Raw genomic sequence first — 15,322 nt, forward strand, 5'->3', positions numbered from 1 at the left:
TAATCACATCAAAATGTTTAATGCAAATGACCAAATTATTTCAAATAAAAGTGGGAGTAAGATTAAAAGCAGTAACACTTAATCAAATGTTCTCTACAAAAGAGAAACGGGGATATTACATGACAATGTAGGGGTCAATTCACGAAGCAAATGTAACAATCCTAAATGTGTTTAAACCTATAAACAGAGCTTCAAAATACATAAACAAAAGCTTACAGAACTGAAAAGAGTTAGAATACAATTGAATTTAAATACTTAAACTCTTCAGAAGAAGGAGATAAAAAAATCAGTTAACAATATAGAAGACTGGAAGAACATGAACCAACATTCCAAACTGACTAATAGACAGTCATAGACTGCACAACCCAACAATGCAGGATCCTCTATTTTCTACACGTCCCCTTCACCGGTACAGACCACATTCTGAGCCATAAAACACATCTCAACAAATTTCTAAAGACTCAAAATCATACATACTCTGAAAAACAAGGAATTAAACTAGAAACCAGTATAAGAAAAATATCTCTAAAAAAAAAAAAAAAAAACCCTGTGGAATTTATATTGACTGGGAAAAGAGATATATTACCTTAAATATGGTTCTGATACAATGGACTGAATATGCATCTGAAAGTAAATAAAAGTGGACTCCGATTATCCCCTCTTTTATACCATACATACAACTAAACATTCCAAATGGAGTAAAGATGAAAGTGGAATGAAAAATTAAATCTAAGTATAGATTTTATGTCTACTTTATCAGTGAATAAAGTCTTTTAAAAACATGAGACAAAAACGGGAAACCAGAGAAACACAGCAAAAATATTACATTAAAATTTAAAATGTTATATACCAAAAGCTACTTCTTCAACAGACAAGAGACAAAAGATGAGTTTTTGAAAAAAATTATCTGCAATGCAGGTATCAGACAAAAGGTTAACCACTGGAATATATATATAACTTCCACAAACGAACAATAACCAAATAGAAAACTGAACAAGGAATAAAGGACAACTCTTAGAATAAGAATTCCAATCTACCTACAAACAGAGGAAAAATTGTTCCAGATCACCAGCAACCAAGAAATAATAACTAAAGGAAAGTGTCAACTTTGGCTGATGGAGTTTTAGGAAATGGGTATTTCCCCAGCTTTGCTGGTAAAAAAACCTTTCCTCAAAGCAAAGCGACAACATTTTGAATCAATAATCCCACCCTGGTAATCAATACCATAGGTCTGTAATACATTTATTACAATATTGGTTTTAATGGCAAAAACTGGAAACAAAGTATTGCCCATTAGTAAATTAACAGTTAAACAAACTATAAAACCATCCCTCAGAATATATGCAACAGTTTAGTTTTGTTTTTTTTAACAGATTAGAGTTGTTGCAGCTAAGTGGGAAGATTTTCCTTAGGCAGTACTAAATGAAAAAAAGGGTCTCCAAAAAAAATCTGTTTCTTCTAAGTGTGACCAAAAACCATGTGTGCATATGTGTTTGTAACACTTATGGATGTGGAGATAAATACGAAGACACATAATAGTTCTGATGACAAGAGTAACGGGGGAATATAATTCTACTCTTGGCTACAGGAAGAAGGGAAGCTAAGTAAAAAAGAGAGAAAGGAGTTCACTATAAAAATGAAATTGAGTGATCTCTTGGTTCTTTTGGTAGCATATTGTTTAGCCTCCATGTGTTTTGTGTTTTTTACTGTTTTTTTTCAGTGGAAGCAACCTGAATGTCCATCAACAGATGAATGGAAAATGAAGATATGGTACATAAATACAATGAAATATTACTCAGTCATAAAAAGGAACACAATTGGGTGATTTGTAGTGATGCAGATGGGACCTAGAGTCTCTCATACACAGTGAAGTGGGAACAAGAAAAACAAATATTGTATATTAATGTATATATATGAAATCTAGAAAAATGGTACAGATGAACCTATTTGCAAGACAGGAATAGAGACACAGACATAGAGAGCAGAAGTGTGGACACAGTGGGGGAAGGAGAGGGTGGGACAAATTGGACGAACAGGATTGACATATACACACCACCAGGTTTAAAAAAGATAGCTAGTGGGAAGCTACTGATAACACAGGAGGCCAGTGAGGTTTCCTGTGATGACAGAAGGTGGAAAGGGGGCGGTGGGAGGGAGGCTCAAGAGGAAGGGGATGTATGGATACATAAGGCTGACTCACTCAGCAGCAGAAACACAACGCTGTAAAGTAATTATACTCCAATAATAAAATAAAAACAAACTGGATGAAACAAAATGAACACCAATGCCTTAAAAGGTAAGGGGGGAGGGGCAGGTTTAAAACAAAACAAATTCGTCCCTACTGAGTAGTTGATACACAATGCTACTATAAAAATTTTAGTCAATTGCAATGAATGAAACGTGATTGAATGCTGGATACAAAAAAAAATTGTAAAAGACATTTTTGGACAACTGGAGAAGTTGAATATAGACTGGATATTAGGTGACATTATGGAGTTTTCTGAGTCCGTTTTCTGAGATGTAATAATAGGGTCACAATTTTATAAGAGACTGTCCTCATTGCTAACAGAGCATGCTGATGGTGTAACAGAAGAAAAAAATGAACAAGTGGACATTTAGCATATTTCATTGTATCCACTGATTATAAGATGTACCATTATTGTGTAATAATTAAGACAAAAATGCTGTTAATAAAAATACTACATGCTTTCAAAATAAATGAACAAAATAAAATGAAGTTTAAAGTCTCCACACTCATGTACCTACTTTTAACAAAGAGATATATTTGTAAACACTGCTCAACAAGCGAGTTTCTACAAAGCTTATTTCCTATAGAGTTGACGTGGTAATCCTTTAAAAAACTAAGTCATAAAAGAAGGAATTCACATTTAAATACCATCAATATCTAGCTTTGAGATGGCTGTAAACATTACAGAATATCTTTAAAATGTATATATACATTTTATGTATAATAAATGTGCAATGTACAGTTTTTGAAAAAAGAAAAAACTTGTGAAAATCACATGTTTAAATGGAAAAAAAGGTTTTCTACTAAGATTAAAAGTACTTAGAAGAGACTAAAACCTAAACCTGAGATTCTCCAGGGTGTTATTTTTAGGCACATAAAAGATCTTCATAAAGAAAATAAACTCAAGCAGGATACACTAGTATGGCCCTTCTTTTGGATTCAGCTGTGCTATTTTTCCCAATCCACCTATACATTAGGGCTTTCATTAGGACAAAGCCCATGTTTTATTTATCTAAGTATTCTCAGCACCTAGTATCACCCCTGATATGAACCACCTCCCTAACTTTCTTCAGAATATGGATGCATTCCAATTGCACAGTCTCATCTAGGATTAACTGGGCTGACCTATCCAAGCTGTTATGTATGGAGCTTGATATACTCCTTAAAATGCTTTGGAAGAAGATAAAAATTCAACCAATAATATTCACTGAATAGCCCATCTAAGCTAAACATTAGCAGCAGCATCTCTGTGTTGGCTTGTTAAGACTAAATCAAGTAGGAAGACAGCAATAGAATGAAATGGAAACAAATTATCTTACTGGTGTTGGAAATCAAGCTTCTAGTTTTTACTTGACTATCTTCAAGCTATTTTACATTCACAATCTTATTTTACAGGATTGTAAGGATGAAACTAAAACCACTTTATGAACCTCAAAGCACCAAGCAATTTTTTTGCCAGCCCCTACTTCTCAGGTATTCTACTAAATTGTCTTAATTACAAAGCTACTTATACATAAAACACAACTGCTTCTGCCTAGAGCCTTGGTATAGTCCCAATATACTCAACAGACGGCTCAGTGTACAATAAAAATTCCATCAATGCTCTTTATAGACTCATTAAGAGTTCATTTGTTTCTTATTATATGATCTCTCAAAATGAAGTATTTCATGTGTTTGCTTAAGTGTCCTATATTTATACTTACAGCAGAAAAGCTAATGCTAGTTCCACAGAATAGCCCTCTTCAGATATTCAACCACTCTAACATAAAGTTCCTTTCTAAATATCCCTTCGACTGACTCTGACCGTCTGTAAAATTGATCAGTGTTCAAGTTTTCCCTTTCATTGATCTTAGGTAGGAAAAAACATTTTATTCCTTTATGTTAAGGCTTTTGGTCAAGGCTAAAATTCCCATCGTTTATAAATAAAATATATATCAAACCTCTTCAGCAATATGAAAAAAAATTTCATTAGACAGTTTCATATAAACTGTTTCTAACTTTATTAATCAACCATCATTACTATTTTTATTATCCAAATAAACCTTCTCTAAATTCACTGTAACGTGAGTGGGGAGGGAGGTAGAAGGGGGGGTTTAGGATGGGGGGACACATATACACCCATGGCTGATTCATGTCAATGTATGACAAAAACCACAATATCAGCCACCAATTAAAATAAATAAATGTTTTTAATTTCAAGAAATAATAATAATAAATAATGAAGCAAAAAAAAAAAAAATTCATTGTTAACACTGTGTGCATACTAGCCAAGCATATCCCAGGATCTATTTTTTGCAAAAGAAAAATTTCTAGTGATACAGCAAATGATAAGAGGTTCGCCAACACACCAAAAGCGATCAACTCTAAAAGATAACAGAAAAAGAGGTGTGAAATAGATGCCAAACTAGCTGTTTTTAATTTGCTCTCCTCTGGCAGGTTTGTTTTTTCTTTTCTATAAAGTAAAACATTTTCCATGAAGGACTTTTGCCACATAACCACTAAAAACTTGAAGCCTTTGATTTCCCAAATAGGAGCAATTTTTCTCCCCTACATTTTGTTGAAACATCTTAGAGCACTTGATCCATGTATCACAAATTACTATGAATTATAATTATCTGCATAAGTCTTACCTCACCCACTTGATTTTCAACCGATTGATGATGTCCTACCCACTTTCATATGTAATTCCAGATACATGGTAGGAGCTAAATAAGCATAAGTCAAATGAGTAAGTAAGGCATTTTTAACATGGATAATACATTTTTATTACTTTTATTATGCCTCTGACTTAAACAGCTTTCAGTTCGGTTCAGTTAGTTCAGTCGCTCAGTCGTGTCCGACTCTTTGCAACCCCACGAACCGCAGCACACCAGGCTTCCCTGTCCATCACCAACTCTCGGAGTTTACCCCAACTCATGTCCATTGAATCAGTGATCCCATCCAGCCATCTCATCCTCTGTTGTCCCCTTCTCCTCCCGCCTTCAGCTTTTACAAATACCAAATGCATATTGGCCAGAATTTATTGGTCTACTATTAACATTATGGAACATTCTGTAGAGTTGCCTTCTAAAATAATTTCTTTGGATTATCTCAATTTATTTTAGTACATACATCAGCAAACACAGAATTGGCTTCTACACTGAAGTAAACATTCTAGTAAATGTATTCTAGTAAAAGTATATCAACTTAATCTACAAGTAAAATAAAACAGCCAAATAAAACAGCCTCTAAAGACAACATCTATTTGTCTAAGACTCCCATTTTTGTGCTCTAATTCTCTACAGTAAGACTAACTGGAATAGCATATTTAATGCTAAAGGGAGATAGGGGTAACACAGAGGATAGTTCAAAGGTTTTTCAGTCTTCAAATCTCTGCTTTAAAGCTAACTGCCTATTGCCAATGAAGACAGAGTCGTTTCCACATTTTCTCGTTTCCACAGACAAAATCAGTTTCCACATCTATAAAACAGAAACCATGATATCATGCATACATACTCAATGACAGTTTAATAAATAAAGGAAGGAATCTCATGTTTCTAATATAAATGCACTCCTACAAACTTGTACAAAACTCAAATATGTATAAGGGTTTAGACTGACATTTTAAAGGACACCCCTTCCCAAAGGAATATTACAAAATCTGTAATTATACACACTCTTTTAAATAGTGTTATTAAAAACAGATGCATAGCATTTTGTATGTTCTGTCATCTTATTTTTTAACAATTTATGAGCTTACCTCCATTAAACATTTTCAATAAAGATTCAACAATTTTCAGCACATCTCATGATTTCTTTATCTCAACTGGGCTTCTTTCCATAGGGAAAAAAAAATAATTCAGGAAAATATAATGAATTGTGAAATGGTTAAGAGAAGGGAATCTATTTATTAGAGATGAAAAGGCACAGATAAGAAATGACCATGATATCTGACACTTAGTTACTGAAAGGACAGTCACAGCGACTGAACACTTGGCTTGGTCTTCTTACAACCAGAAGCAGGAATTTCATTTTCCCTTTTTTTCTACTCAGTTTGTTAATGAAAGGCAAAGAGCAGCAACATTCTCAAACAGTTTTTGAAATTATTATCACAAACAGCAAAATCATGGCTGGCAGGAGGGGGCAGACTACTACTTGGCAGACAGCCCCGTCTTACAAGAGCTAAAAAAATGCCTCCATGAACTGATGTTCCTAAGTCAAAATCCACTGTACAAAAGGTACTTTAGGGGTCTCCATATATGGTATTTAAAGTGGCAATTATTTGAAAGTCAACTATACATGCCTGGTTACTAAAAAGTACATATTAAGTAACCTAAGACTGGAAAAGCACAGTGCCTAATTTCTGTATTATAGCAGTTGCACAATACAGTGTAGTAATTTTGTCAACAACTGCCTTTAAGAGACGAATCAATATACCGGAAGGGATTAAAGTTCTTTTCTTCCAGTTTTATTGAGATATAATTGATACAAAACACTGTAGAAGTTTAAAGTACAACATATATCATAAACTGTTTTTAGTAAACATCCCATGTTTCACATAAATACAAAATCATAAAATTCTGTGATGTGGTAAGAACTCAGGATTTACTCTTAACAACTTTTGTATATAACATACATCAGTGTTGATTATATTTAATATGCTGCATGTTACATTCCTAGAACTATTTATCTTATAACTGGATGTCAGTACCTTTTGAGCAGACTAATATTTACTGAGCACTAAATATGCCAAAGAACTGATGCTTTCTGATGTAGTGAACTGATGTAGTGCTGGAGAAGACTCCTGAAATCCTTGGACAGCAAGGAGATCAAACCAGTCAATCCTCAAAGAAATCAACACTGAATATTCACTGGGAAGACTGATGCTGAAGCTCCTATGCTTTGGCAATCTGATGAGAAGAGCCGACTCATTGGAAGAAACGATCCTGATGCAGGGAAAGACTGAGGGCAGGAGGAGAAGGGGACACAGAGGATGAGATGGTTGGATGGCATCACTGACTCACTGGACATGAGTCTGAGTAAACTCCAGGAGACAGTGAAGGACAGGGAAGCCTGGGATGCTGTAGTCCAGAGGGCTGCAGAGTCAGACATGACTTAGTGACTCAACTACAAGAAGATATGTACAAGGTTCTACATATTGGAGGCTTTGCAGGCATTACCACAATTTTGACCCTCAAAAACATTCCGCAAAGTTGACATTACATATTCTTGTTTTTGTTTTTCTTTATCAATAAGTGAACTAAGACTTGGAGAACCAACCTGCCCAGCTAGATGGCTAAAAACTGGGTTGCTTAAGGTATTAAATCCAGCATCAGTTAACCCCACTACAAGGAGAAAAAAAGTTCAGAAAAATGCAGTGAGCTGTGGAATGGCTAACAGAGGTGAATATATTTACCAGAAATGAAAAGGCATAGATAGGAAATGACCATGATATTTGGCACTTAGTTACTAAAAGCATAGTCGTATGGACAGTTCTCGATTTGTTGCTCGAGTAAGTACTTCAGCACTATATGATCAGTCACTATGTTAGAAGCCAGGAAAGTAACTATGAAGATTCATTTCCTGCTCTCAAGGGGCTTATTATTGGGAAGGGACAAGACAAATCAACGAGCAATTACACCAGAAGGAATATCGTATGCTATGGAGCCAGAGATTACAGTCTGGAACCCAGGGCATTCTACAAGCAAGGGATGATAAAGAAGAGTCCCACAGAAAGTGATGTTTACAATGATAGTTGTAACATGAACAGGAGGTGGGCAAGGTGTATGTATGACACAGAAAGAGTTATACTGAATAGCTACTTTTGAGTCTGTTTCTAAAAGCAAAGAGTGTGAAAAAACTTGTGTTTCTTAATTAGGGAAAATGTAGCAGGTAAAAAACTATGTAAATTATTATTGCTCTTAATTTTCTCCAAAATGTATGTGTTTAAAAAGAAATACACATGGCAGAAAAATGTGCACATATAAAAAAAAAATGTGTGGCAGTATATTTTCAAATACCCATTTAAGATCCCCATTGCTACCTTTCTTTATAGGGCATATGCTGTATTGCAACAATGTTTGAGTCTAACCAAGAGACTCAACCATAAATCAGACATAGCTTAATCAACAGAATCCTGGCTTAACTGGGGATTTGCAGTTCAATAGATGGTTCTAAATTATAGTACAACAGCACAAATTTAATGATTCCATAAAAAAAAAAATTAAGGGCATTTTTAATGACCAGTTGATAGAGGTTTCAGTTCACTCACTGAAGAAGTAGCCCGGAGGTTTATAATCTCTAAATAATCCTTGTTGATCTTTATTTTATACTTTTTATAAATGATCACAGAAACTATTTTCATGTATCTTCCTTTGAAAAAGTTCAGCTGCTTCACCTGCATTATATAAATATTAACAATCAGTAACTTTTATGTCAGCTACATAGAAACTTTTAAGAGTGACTTTCTCAAGGTCATAGAGCAAATCTCTGGTGAGACAGGAATGGAATTCATGACCTTTGACTGCCAGAAGTTTTCTACCCACACTCGGAAATTCCTTCTCCATAAGTGTAATTTATATGCTCACTTTGAGGGACTGGAAAGTTCATCCCTTCTAGGGCAGGGCATGGGGCTGGGGAGGGAGAAATTTTTCCGTCAAATCACTTGTCACACAGTTCCTTAGGTTTACAAAGTGATCTTTACCTACACAATTTCATCTTACCCTCACCACCACCCTGTATACTTGCATGTGTTTTTCCCATTTTACAGACTCGAAAGAGTTAAAAAATTTAATCAAGGTCATCCAGAGTTAGTAACTGAGACAGCAACACTCAAGCTGCAGTATCTCTGCCACTTAAATCAGTCCTGATTCCAGGATGTATGATCTGAGCAGACACCCAACTCTGAAATGAACGAAGATTTCCTTTACAGTTATTTATCTGATGTTTTACAATCATTTACCGTCCTTGTCATTTAGGTCAGTTGCTTTGTTTTCTTTGGGGCAGGGCTGTTTTCATGTTTTGTTATAAGTTGGCTTGTTAAACTTAAGTAAGAGTAGTATCCCCCAACATAGAATTTGAAAAAAAAAAAAAAAACTTTGTTTTTCTTTTTTTTTTATACATACAAGTGGGAAGGGGGCTTTTTACCATAATTTGTGGTCATAATATATACAGTTTATGTATGGGGTATATACCAATACAACTAGAGAATACAAAAACTCACATTCATACATACAAATACTATGTATATACATATATATACATATGCACATACCTAGAATAGACTATAGTCATATATAGTATGTACATACACATTATGCCAGCAATTATTGTGAAAAGCCATATATATACTGTTAAGCATGGTAAATGGAGCACATAAAACACAATTCCTGGATGTGAAGGGCAGCAAACTCTAATAGTGGCAGCTTCCACGGCCTCCGATGGGGGTGGGAAAACTCTCTCAAAGCTCTATAATTTTTTCATCTTCTACACAGCAATAAAGCAGCAACGGCTTTGTACTGCTGCATCTGTACCTAAACAGTACTGCTGTTTGGAACCAGCCCCAACACCGCTTTTAATAAATATTCAAAAATATACACCATCAAATGAGCCACAGAAGAAAAGTATGACTTTGAGTTAAAAAGGAAAAAAAAAAAAAAAAAAAAGACCATCTCTGAGAATTCTGAGTGAGTATCCTATAATCTACTGTCAGACCAAAACAAATTTTTATGGAGCAACAGGACTACTCAAGTAGCCACTTTTATGACAATAAACACCCTAAACCGAAAAATCCTTTTGTAACTAATTACTGAGAATATATAGAGAAAGTAACCATTTAATCCACAGCATGTGTTCCCTACCACAAAAACTCAAAAGCTGACATCAGATGGGGTGTGGCCGTCTAGGCCCTGACAATGAATTCTGGCCAGCTGAAGTCAGACAGTCCTCTGGAAGGGCTTGGGACCTGGAAAACAAGCAGGTCTCACAGACCCTAAGGCTACTGCCCTTCTGGGCACAGGGGAAGGCCCATCTGTTTATTTGCATTTTGATTTTGAGAGCCCTGGCTGTGGTAGATGAGTTAAGGCTGTGGTTATAGGGTGCTGCCAGTGACTTAATCTTAATATTTTTACCCTTACATTTTATCCATACTTAAGACGGAAAGGCGCACGTAATTTGTCGGCTGAAAAAATAAACATAAATTTTCAAATGGAAAATAAATGGACACTGGGCAAAAATACAGATATTTCCACTACAGTAGCCTATGGGATTTTCAAAATGCAAATGATAAAGGTAAGCCACAACAACCTATTTTAGGAATTATTTACAAAAATGAAAGTTGTGTTCAAAAAAAAAAAAGATAATCATGGTGTAAATTCTGAACAAAACTCCTCTGGAATATTTAGCTCGTGTTCATTGATCAACATGGAAGCACAGGTAAGAAAACTTACTTAATTCAAAGAAAGAATAACTTTTCAAATAAGTTTGTGCCATTTCTAGTGGGTTACAAACTATTATGCATTAATACACAAATCATCTACCGCTAGATTTAAGAAGTTGACACAAAGATAACTGTTACCCTCACAATATAAAGAAACCATCTGACACCTCCCCAATTTAATGTGATTAACCTCAAGTTAATCTGCATAAACATGAAACTCCACACATTCCATGTTGTACCACCATGAAAATGTCCAAGACGTTTATATGCTCATCTAGCTAGCAGTATCACTTCACTGTTCAAGATACTCAACACACCAGATTAACCAACACGGGCCTGAGTTCAAAATGCTCTCATACAGGCCTAGAGGCCTAAGCCCTTATGTCATCTTAGAAGACACACTTGCATTTAAGACTAAATTATTTCATTACGTTGACAGCAGCCTGCTTCAAGATATGACATCTAAGACCCACTCTGAGTCTGGGGAAGAGCATGTTTACCTTTCCCAGGAGGCTGGGAAGTAATTCCCCAGGAACAGATATTTTTTTAATGACCAGAACACTAACACTATTCCATGTCTGATGGGTGCGCTTTGGAAACTGTCAAGCATCCTGATTTCTTTTTCCCTGGCCTGGGGAAAGAGCGCTGGAGTGTTTGCGGTCCCTCCCTTTTTGTACACACAGACTCCGCAGCTGTAGTAAACAAGCGCCAGCCAAGAGCTGCTAAGGTCAAGGTCTCAACCGCTACACCAGGACCAAGTTCTCCCAAAGCACATTCAGCTGTGGCAAGGGGATTTTCAGGAGAAAAGTATATCTATTAAAGGGCCCACGCGCAACCATTTTCATTCAGTAAATAGCCATTCAAAACATTCCAAAATAAAGTTTTCACTGACAGAAGTTTCTTCTAAATATGCACTACTGATAGATAAATAACTGAAACACTTCAAAAATACACAGAAACCCCTCAAGGATGCTTCTTTATCTCCCATAGCAATAATACAGTTTTAGGGCATAAATTACTACAACGTTCTGTGAAACCATGCCAACTTTTACCAGCTTCAGTATATTTCATAGTAGTTATGAATTATAAGGTAAAATAATAAACCCCTTTCCTAATTACATTAGAGATTCCTGTCAAGTCTGGTATGCTCAAAACCCTCTCCCCCCAACTCAAAGGAGTTTAACCTACTCCAATTGACCAGGCTGCAGCCATAAAGATACAACTTATGCAACCGAATGTTTGTCCTTCAACATCTCTTTAAGCTGCTTAAAGTTAAACATTTTCTAGTCTAAAAGTATACCCCTTTATCATAACCCATTTCTGTGTGGTTTTTAAGAAGGTAAACAACATCTGAATGAGGCTTGCAAATAGCACTACCAGCCTATTTTATTTTTTAGGTGAAGGGTCACTGTTTTTGCTGAATGCCAATTTCAAAAAGCCTTTCTTAGAAGAAGGAATACATCCAGGCTTCAAAGCGACCACTCCTATTCCCCCATCACAAGCTGCTGCCCGTTAAAAATCACCAAACTCATTCCAAGGCATTTACTTAGCTAAACAACTCTATCCTCCAGTAGGAAGAGGGCATGGAGGCGTCTAGGTGGATTTGCAGAATGACGTCCGTTGATTGGCAGATGTCTACCGAAGCCACTAGATGCACATGCAGTAAATGTAAATAGAGCTGCTCCTCTCCCTGGTGTTACAGGGAAACTGAGAGAATATTAAAGCTGATTTAAAACAAAACATCCGAGGGCTCGGCTGAGGATTCTATTAGCCAGTGGAATTGCTTAAAACAATCCATACAGCGCGACACTTAAACCATCTGTACAGTTAAATTAGAGAGCTGACAATATTAACCACGCAAACTGTTTATCCAGATTACACATTCCGTTGCACTAATACTCTTTAACTCAACACAGTCAGCTTTTACCAGCTGAATTAAGGCTATTACTATTAAAGTATGCAAAACTCGACGCGCAGGGTGAAGGGGGCTGGGAAGCTGCAGGGCATGTAACAAAGGAATTGGTACTTTTTCCAAGCTTTTGCCTCAAATGCACTTCGAAACTCAACTCTTGAGTGCACCCCACCCTTTTCCCCAAAGATAAAAGTTTTCAAAGTTCTAATAGGCAGTTCTCTGCCCAAGAAAAGCAGGACTGACTCTCCCCGTAGGGGAGCATCTAACGCGAACACCAACTAATGTCGCGGAGGTCAAGTACGAGTCCTCCTCTAAAGGCAAGAATAGGCTCCCAGGCCGGCTCCGCGGGCTTCCCGCCCGGGTGGCCCTGCAAAGTTGCCCCTTGTCAACTCCGGCCAGGTCCCCCGTAATTGAAAATAACAGCCTCGGGTCAGCCCCCCGGCTAGTTGCACGGACCAGGCACTGTAGCAAGTGACAGTTACACATCATTACGACCAGAGACAATAATGAATGTGGCACCAGGACCACTATTCATGCCAGCAGTGTCATCTCCGCTTTAACCCCTTCCCCTCCGCTCTCTTCAATGCACACCCACAGCCCACACGGCCCGGCGGGGCAGCTCGTCCCCCAACTCCCTCTATTCCTGGGGGGCAAACTACTTCCACAAGCTCCCCCCACCCCAATTCAGCCCTGGTGTTTTATTTCCCGTCCTTGGCAACTGTCAGGCAAACACTGCAAACAACAATTCCACTAGGGATAGAAAAATATTGCTTAATTCACGCTACTTGGTAAGTTCTTTAAAAAAAAAAAAAATGGGGTGGGGGGGGAGAGAAACCTCCTTTCTTCTCCACGAATCCAACCGACGCTACTTGCTTTGCAAAAGCGTCGTCCTCCCTCTCGCCCCCACGCCGCCCCGCTTCCCAACACTTTCCCCCTTTAAGAACACAGACCAACCAAAATGATTTAACTTGAGCAGATGACAGAAGAAAAATAAAACACGTTAAGAGACTACGGTCTGATCTGGGATGGCACCAGAAGAAAAAAAAAAAAAGAGGAGGGGGTTGTTTATTTTGATAAGAAACGGAATCGGCACAGACCTGAACAGAAGCTGCGGAGCAGGAGAAATTGTTTTCTTTCCCTCACCCAGAGTCCCCCTCTCTCTCTCTCCCTTTCTCTCGCTCACACACGCGCGCGCGCACACACTCACGCTCGCACACACACACACACACACACACAGCGTCACCCGCGCACACTCACACGCACACTCGCACACGCACGGGCAGAGCCTCTCAGCTGCTCTCTGCAGTTCTCAGGAAATGAATGGGGGGCAACCCAGGGAACTGTTGTACTTGCAAATGACTTACCCAGATCACATGATGCGCTAAATGTAGGGTGGGCCGGTGGGTGGAGGCTGCCGAGACGCGAGCCCGGGTCTAGCGTGGGGAGCCTCGCCAGGCCCGCATCGAATTACCCCGGGGCCCAGCCGAGGGGGTTGCAAGACGCCGCTTCTCCTCCCTTGCAGCCCGCAGCTCAGGAAACCGGAGAGGCGCAGGGGGGTGGGGTGGGGTGGGGTAGGGTGGGGTAGGGTGGGGTGAGTTGGGGGGGCAGGTGGTGAAAACACCAAACCCCCAAACAAAAGAGCTCCGGGTCCTCCTCCCCAGAAACAAAGCCCCGCCGCTGCGGGCGAGCCCCGGGGTGGGGCCGAGGGCGGGGGCGGCGGCGGGGAGGGGCTCGCTCAGCAGGCGCTAAGTCGCTTTATTGCCATAAAATGGGGCCCCCGAGCCGCTCCGCCCGAGGATTAGGAGGCGGGCTCTGAGTGTGATGGTTGAAATCCCCTGTGGGAAACTAACCCCTCCCCGCTCGCAGAGGTAGAAGGCAACACCCACTGCCCGGCCCTCGCCTCGCCGCCCGGGCCGCCGGCTTGGGGGGTGGGTCCGCGGAGCCTCCACCCCGCCCCACCCCGCCCCACCCCTGCCCCCGCCCCCCGGCCTCGGCCGCGCTTCGCGATCACCTGCACCACCTTGCTGCGGCACCCAAAATAACCCACACATGGCCAACGCCGCCTTGGGAGCCGCGGGGCGCGGGGGGCCCGCGGGAGGAACCCCCGATTTCAACTCCTCGGGAGCGGACTCGCGCGGAGCCGCCAGAAAGTCCCCTCTTTTGTGCCAGAGCGCGCTAGGCTGCCTTAGGAAGGGAATTCGGAGACAAATAAAGCGCGGAGCCCGCTCGGCCCACCCCCCTCCGCCCCCGCCGCTCCCCTCCCGCCCGGGTGGAAACACGTGCGGGGAGGGGGCCGGGTGCCCGAGCCGTCCCCGCGGCTCACCCACCAGCTAACTTGGAAAGGTGTGGGCGGAGCCGGCTCCGGCGGCCGGCCGCGGCTCGGGACCGCTCGCGGGGACCGCCCCCGTGGCTCCGGGCATCGCCCGCGCCGGGCAACAATGGGGTCCCGGCCGGGGCAGCCCGAGCGGGCGGTGCCCTGGACGCGGGGGCGCACGCGAAGGTGGGGCGCGCGCAGGGACGGGTGCGGAAGGCGGTGGGGAAATCATTGTTTGGGTTCTCGAGCGACGCACGTTGCGGGCGAGGCGGGGGCGTCCTCCCGCCCAGCGCTTCACCTTGGCGGGATGAATGGGGGCGAGGCGGAGCCGCACGCCCGGTGCCGGAGCCCCGGGAGATGGGGTGCCCGCCCTTGCTCGGAATTTGGGCAGGAAGCGGGAGCTGTAGATACCGGCCAAGGGGCTGCGGGAGA

The 15,322-nt window shown here is 40.4% G+C and overlaps 1 protein-coding gene across 3 annotated transcripts in view; it reads right to left on the bottom strand.

Annotated features, from left to right (window-relative positions):
- KLF12 (KLF transcription factor 12) overlaps nt 1-14,108 on the bottom strand; it is a 516,718-nt gene extending 502,610 nt beyond the window's left edge. For 2 of the 3 annotated variants that reach the window (XR_010658478.1, XM_065901722.1), the window contains exon 1: nt 13,941-14,108. The gene's annotated coding sequence lies outside the window, so the exon portion shown is untranslated. Of the gene's footprint in view, nt 1-13,673; nt 13,869-13,940 lie in introns of those variants that run through there. The other variant, XM_065901723.1, reaches the window with a different exon arrangement.
- Between the last annotated feature and the right edge of the window lie 1,214 nt (nt 14,109-15,322).

Source organism: Muntiacus reevesi, chromosome 11 (genome assembly GCF_963930625.1).
Source record: "Muntiacus reevesi chromosome 11, mMunRee1.1, whole genome shotgun sequence".
NCBI lineage: Eukaryota > Metazoa > Chordata > Mammalia > Artiodactyla > Cervidae > Muntiacus > Muntiacus reevesi.